Genomic DNA, 7,502 nt, shown 5'->3' on the forward strand with positions numbered 1-7,502 from the left:
CCAAATGGTTGTATCATATATTTTACGACAACAATTCTTCCCTTTAATATTAGTAAATTCAATTTTTTTCTACTTTTCTAGACAACCCTGGAATAGTGGAATGCTCAATTATTATTTATTATAGTAAGAATTACAACAGCTATAGTGTCTTTCAACTTCATGTGGAATAATATATTATGTGTTTTTAAGCTTATTACATAGGTACCTAAAAGTTGTTAATTATAATGAATAATGAGTTAAATATGAAAATATTACACGCGATAGCAAATACGTAAGTGGTAGGTAGAATATTATTATATACCTATATAGTATATACCTAGGTAATCAAAACATCTCAAATAAACGTGGTTATAACTTATAACTTATATCAGATAATACTGCAGTTGGAATATACTGAGGAAGTTATATTTACTATTTACCGCTATTATTGTTATTATTATTATTATTATTATTGGCAAGTATCGTTTATCGGATACGTTCATTTCGATAATATTGTAACAATATTTCACGTATAGATAATATTTACAAAATAAATTATTGGCCGATTAACCGACAGTTTGCCTAGTTATATCCATGTATAATAGTCAATATAAACAAACCATTTTTATTACTCTCACACTCTTGTAAAAACATTATAACATTATAAAATATTTTTTTTATTATACCTACTTTAACACATTAATTTTAAAATCTCACACCGTATTTTATTCAATAATGGTACATTTCTTTTCTACAGCAATGTGGTATTTTGTACAAATATTATTTTTAATCATCAATTACTGCTACAGTGAGTATTATACGGGTACCATTGTATCCAAACTAACTTGCCGATATTATTTGAATGCCGGTAGAGACGTTTTACAAATTTAAAGTATTTATTACCATAGATATCATAAAACCAAAAATCGATGTTTCGCAAAGAACACAAAGGCGCATAGTTAATCTTCAATCTCAAATACAATTATTGGAAAGAAAAGTACAAGAATTGACAAGTAAAATAGAAATTAAAACACGGAAAGCCATTTTGTACAAAGAACTCTATTCGAAATCATTGAGTAACAGAAATGTGTTATATTATCATTAAGTATGAAACTATATTATAATATTAGGTATACTATCATAATAATGTAATGTGATAAAATGGGTGTTTTATATTTAGAACAACCATCAACGCTTCTACTCTAACGTATAAGCCGAACGCGATTTGAACGACTGAAGCTATAATACATACCTACTACCTATAATATGCTAAAAATGTAATATTATGATACGAAAAAACTATTAAATAAATTACCAATTTTAAAACCACTTTTGTTTCCGTATCTTCGAATAACAATCGACACCATCACACTCTCAAGAGTTCTATACTATAATATAACTATAATAGTATAAAACAACAACATATTAATATATTGTGTAAAATTATTAACAATATGCCAATATGGATATATTTTATAATAGGTATATAGTGTAATAATCGTTTTAAAAAAGAGCATTATTGATAAAAAATGTTAAAAATAATTAAACATAATAAAAGCAAATCATACAATGTTAATATATCATATAAAGAGTATTGCATTTATACGCAGTATATTATGTAAAATATATGCATTATACGGGGCAATTCACTGAAAGAAGAAAGTTCAACGTACGTTATTTGTTTATTAATATTGTCAACTCGACACTGATTTTCGTCCACCAAACGCAAAAAAAAATTTCACATAAACATGCTTATATTATGCATAATAGCCAATTAATAGGTGTGCATATTATACTGCATAGTCACTTTTTTCTCGTAAAAACAATAATTCGTTCCAAATAACGATTCGCTTGTGTTTTAAAAAAAATAAGTATAATATAGTAAATACTCTTTAGTTGATGAGAATTTATAATTGAACGATGAACGTATTTTTAAATAAGAAAAAACTCGTTACACGAGCGTATAATATTATATCTTTACACACGACGTTTAAAAGGAAATTGAATTTAAACGGTTTGTCCGAATTCTGAATAGTTTGAAAAAAAGTTTTTCTAGGCATCTAACGACTACTTATATTGTATTATAACGTGTTAAAAAACGCGTGATGACTCGGCGTTTTGATAATCATAATCACACCAAATTCGTTGAAAATACATAGGTATTATAGGCACATATTATTATAATTATTTTTAGGTACCTAGTGATTTTAATATCCATCACAACAACCATTAATTTTTTACTCGAGATATAAATAATAATACTATAGTTTGTGCACGACGTCATGGTGTTGCAATAATATTATAAGTAATTACAAAAAAAAAATTTTAAATACGTCAGTGACATATAATCATCACGTATTTTAAATTAGCATACCTATTATATGATTTTCTGTAAATTTTAAACGCGTAACATTCTACTCGTGGTACAGGTTTGTGACAAATATTAAAAGAGGTATGTGTCAGCCCGCGACCCGTGACCTGCAGCAGTATGCTCGTATTAGTGGAAACTTGTATTGTAACAATAATTATTACAAATTGCCGTAACCAAAGTGCTAAGTACCGTCCGCGCGGTATTCTTTTTTTCCCCAGAGATTAGATTCGCCACCGTATTAAATATATAGCTCGCAGTGTACGCGTATTATAAGCTTCATTGAATAAGAGACAAAAGACATTATTCGAGGTACAAACCAACAAACAATATACAATAATATATTCCACGCGGTTCGCATATAGGTACAACACGCAGATATAATAATATACAATATTTAGTCGGGTATCTATTATATATATACCGCGGTATACCGACTGTGCACAACATGTTTAATATAACAATATACACATACCTGAAGGGTGAGATCGGCCACGGTATAGGAATAGGTACTATATATGTGTCTGCCTAGTTTACTTTTTGGACGTGCGGAATAAAAAAAAAAAATTCGGCCCAAATGAATATGCATTTTACGACGGCGGCGGGATCGATTTGTATCCTTCTCTCCAAACAAAATGTATTATAAAAGAAACAGCGGCAAACGCTCTTTCTCAGCCGCCACACACACAATTGTTCGCATTTCGTCTATTAACGGCCATTTACATGCAAATCATTGCCCGTAACTTTTAAATTGCATACGTGCCAGTGTCTTAAGCCTCTCCCGAGCAACGTTTTAATGTACGTGCGGGCGCGCTCGTTTCTTTATATTTTTACAAGGTAAATTATAACTTCTGTATATATAGGCACATTTTCTGCAGTATACCTATATACGTGCATATAACAAATTGCTACCGCGGATCAGGTATAAGAGGTTACCGCGTTATAATACAGTGATGGGATATACATGCACCAATAAATTATATACCCATACATAATATAAATAATATATATATTATATGTGTACAAGAGATCAAACTATATATAATATATTCGATGAACACGGTAATTATACCAACGCGTACAAACTGTGTTTCCGGCGGGTAATAGATTAACTACTATAACGACGCAAAGTCAATACATATACCGTCGTCGTCGTAATTCAAATTAAATCAAAACCTTACACACGAAAAAGTTCCGCTGGAGTAAATTGAGCGTGTAGGCACGGACGTCAAAATTTACTAAAAAGTTTGGTTTTGGAAAATTGGCACAACTCGATATTAAACTATCTACCTAATTAAAAAAAAATTAAACTTGACAAAATATTTCAGAAAATATATAGTATTCCCTAAAAAGTTCCAAAATGTATCCCTGCCAAAATCTACAGATTTTAATGACACGTCGAAATATTACATTATACTTTGAATTGATGTTATTATAAAACCAAACTAACATAGGTAGGTACGTTCCGACATAACGAGTGGTAAAGAGCCATAAGCTGATGTCTGCAAAAAATTTGATTTTGGAATTTAATATTATATATATTATTCGAGATGAATATTTTATTATATTAAAATTTGGTATCTGTAGGTACAATATTTAATAAATTATACAACATTTTACCAATATGCTATCTACATTCTACATGCATCACGTATAATTATTGTGGAAAAACATGATATATCAGTTATCAGCTTTGTCGTGGGTTTTTTTTGTGACTAAATATAATAAGTTAACAATCAGTCATCAAATATTAGCCATGTCAATTGTAATATTCATATAACATATTTTGCCACTATTTTTTCCATTTATACAAAAATGATTGTACAAATGCAATCATATACCATTATTATTATTATTATTAATATTATACAAGTAATATAATATGTTATGTGGTTATTGCAAAAAAATATTTACATCAAAAGTTGATATCTGCATTATGTTTTTTTTTATTTAATTATTAAATAATTAATAATTATTGTCTATACTTTATTTTATGAGTATAATTTATTACTAAAAATAATGTTAAATTTGCAATGAAAAACAAAAAACATATTTTCTCTAAAACTGCAAACTGAAACTCACATTTACTAACTTTTGATTTTTTAAAATATTAAAATCATTTGTCCTGAAATATTAACATTTTCCAGATATCAGCTTCTGGCTCTTTACCACAGAATTGTTTGTTTTGGCAAACGATTGTTATGAATTTTAATTGTATATAGCAATATGTTATATTAACCAATGAACATGAACCTATACGTGTGTTAATTTATTGATATATTTTTATTCGATAAAACATTAATAAATTTAATGAGTTATGTTAATGAGTTAATTGATGGCCAAGTTTGAAATAATCAACTGACAAAACTATAATAACGGGTAACAGCTATAGAATACTTTACAATGGCTAATTTTTGTTGAATAAAAATGGCATAAATTCAATATTTTATTCCTACAACTGTATATAAGTTAACATTGTTTGGCCTTCGATTTGAATGTAAAAAAAAAATAACAATATTTATAATTTATAAATAAAAACAGCAAGTGACAATAAATAGGGCATCGTCTATTTGATTCGTGTGGTTTATTTAAAATTGTAAACATCTGGGTGATTCAAATAATTATAGGTTTAATCGTGCATAGTCATGGTAAAAGTAAGATGTTAATCGATGTGAATTTCAGAAACTAGAAGGTGCATTATATGATTATAGTTTCAACTTTTAAGTTTGCCTTTATAATTTTTGAAATAATGTAATAGGTAATAGTGTTTTCATAGTTCGATAAAAAAAAAACTGATAACAATTATAGCAGCAACACGTGGGTGTTAATTAAATGCACTTAATAATAGAATACATTTACAAATTATGTCATTTATCACATTTATATTTCCAGGTTCGTAAAAACTACAAACATGAAAATAAATACTATAAAGTATATAATTTTTATATAATACATAGGTAATTATTATGTTCCTAAAATTAATTCGATGAGCAATCGGATTATCTGATCGAATGACTTGTCACATGACGTGGTAGGGACCAATGGATAATATTGCCATTTAACTATAATATATTATTAAATTTAAAGGTAAACGTGTCATGTAATATATTATATTATATACAGTAATAGTAATCGTATGTGGCTTATTCGTCACTGATTCTATGAATTATAGATTAAACAAAAACACTAATTTTGAAAGTCTAAAATCATAATCTTAAAATAAACGCCTAATTTTTATAAAGATATTTTGCTGAACTTTACTCAAATCAGTTGAGTACATTAGGCAAATATCGTTCTTTAATACAATATAGACGATTCAATTTATAATTTATATAAATTGTTCGTTATAAATGAAAAAAAAATCAGTATTTTCCATTTATCAAATAACATTATAGCCAAATTATAATGGCAAACATTAAATCAATCACGTTTCTGGTTGTATTATCATAATAAATTACAATGAACGAGGAGGAAATTCAAATAATTGTCGACGCTCTATAAAAAAAAATCATTGCAAATATGTGTACAAAAAACCAAGTACCTACCTATACAATAATCGTGTTGATATTGCTATGATTATTCTGAGAAACAATTTTCAAGTTTTCCCATCACGTCTGTTGACACGGTCAAACGTAAAAGTTTTTTTATAATATTATTATACTAATATGCTTAATAACACTCTCATCTGTTTACCTACACAAAGACAGCACAATAAATTATTGTTCGCGTTTGACGTGTTTCACTTTATCGCGGAACATCCCAAAAACGAATTTAATAATAATATTTAATACCTACCACAGTACCGCCTACCTATACAGTAAATGTTTCCATATGAGAAGAAATGTCAAATAATTTGCTATTCGAATCCGTTAAAAATAAAAGAGATTTCTCTATTTTATTATACTGCATTTCCTTATTATTTATACTGAACAATTATTTAATAAATAGTGAATGTCTATTCAATTCTTGCTTGATTGTTTATTATTAGGGGCCCTAGGTACGATAATTTTGCACAAGAACAAAATACAATTCATAGTTAGGCCAGTTGTCGTTGTGTCGTTAATATACCTGCAACGGTATTATAAATTATTGCAAACGTCCAATTATTGTATAAATAAATTATTATGTATAATAATTATAGATATGCATTTTTTGTTCAAAATTAATTTTTAATTACCTATAGACTTATTTTAGACGTATATTATAATAAACACCATATTATTATTTCATTTATATTAAATATACGTAAAATAGCATTTTTATTTTTGTCATCTATAATTAATTGATCGCAATAATATTTAGAAAAAGAGACTTGGTAGATATTCTATTAAATATTGAAAATTTTAAATATTTTCTATTGTTTAATATTATATTATATCATAAAATTTGTACCTACCTGTAATTGATAATATATTTCATAAAACAAAACAAGTATTTCTCCGAACAGATGTAGTTTGATATAAAAGTTTAAAGATTAGTTGTGTAGGATTTTTAATAGTGCCTAAATAATATATTATAGGTACACTGTTTAGGTAAAGGTGGCTATGGAACGGTTGAGCATAAAATGCCATTTCTACGACACTATTGAGAAAATTTGTCAGCGTATCAAAGGATATAAAAATACAAAAGAAAACCTACGTGATTGAGTATAAAAATCTCTGCGATGTTGACATAATTTGAAATTTTGAATCTGATGTTGAAGATGACATTAAAAGTTTGGTGCAAATAATTTTGATTAACTGTGTGGAAATGGATTCTACTGCTTTTCTTTTGTTATTTTCTATCAAAATTTTTTATGTAAATGTGATGTTCAGGAATTTTGATCACATTACGTTCATCTTATCCTAAAAATATTATCGTCGAACATTTATTATTAGTACCTATATATCTCCGTCTCAAAATATTATCTATTTTTCGTTCACCAAATTAATATATTTGTATAGATTCACCAGGGAAAATGTTTTGCCTCATTCCAATAAAAGAATATTGTTATATTATTTATATTCATATTAAAAAAATTAAAGCTAAAACTTTTTTAACGCACTACTCGTATGTGACACGATTAGATGATCGAATACTCACTAAGTAAACTGAACTATTCCTATAATCATTTTGGAATAGTCACTATACTCACTACATTATATTAATAACTTTA

General features: G+C 27.3%; 1 long non-coding RNA gene across 1 annotated transcript; it reads left to right on the forward strand.

Annotated features, from left to right (window-relative positions):
* The first annotated feature begins 275 nt into the window (after positions 1 to 275).
* LOC103308635 lies at positions 276 to 1,308 on the forward strand. Its single transcript, XR_510489.3, has 3 exons — positions 276 to 787; positions 888 to 1,084; positions 1,160 to 1,308. It is a non-coding gene; the product is annotated as an uncharacterized LOC103308635 (long non-coding RNA).
* The last annotated feature ends 6,194 nt before the right edge of the window (positions 1,309 to 7,502 follow it).

This window comes from Acyrthosiphon pisum, chromosome A1 (assembly GCF_005508785.2).
Source record: "Acyrthosiphon pisum isolate AL4f chromosome A1, pea_aphid_22Mar2018_4r6ur, whole genome shotgun sequence".
Classification (NCBI taxonomy): Eukaryota; Metazoa; Arthropoda; class Insecta; order Hemiptera; family Aphididae; genus Acyrthosiphon; species Acyrthosiphon pisum.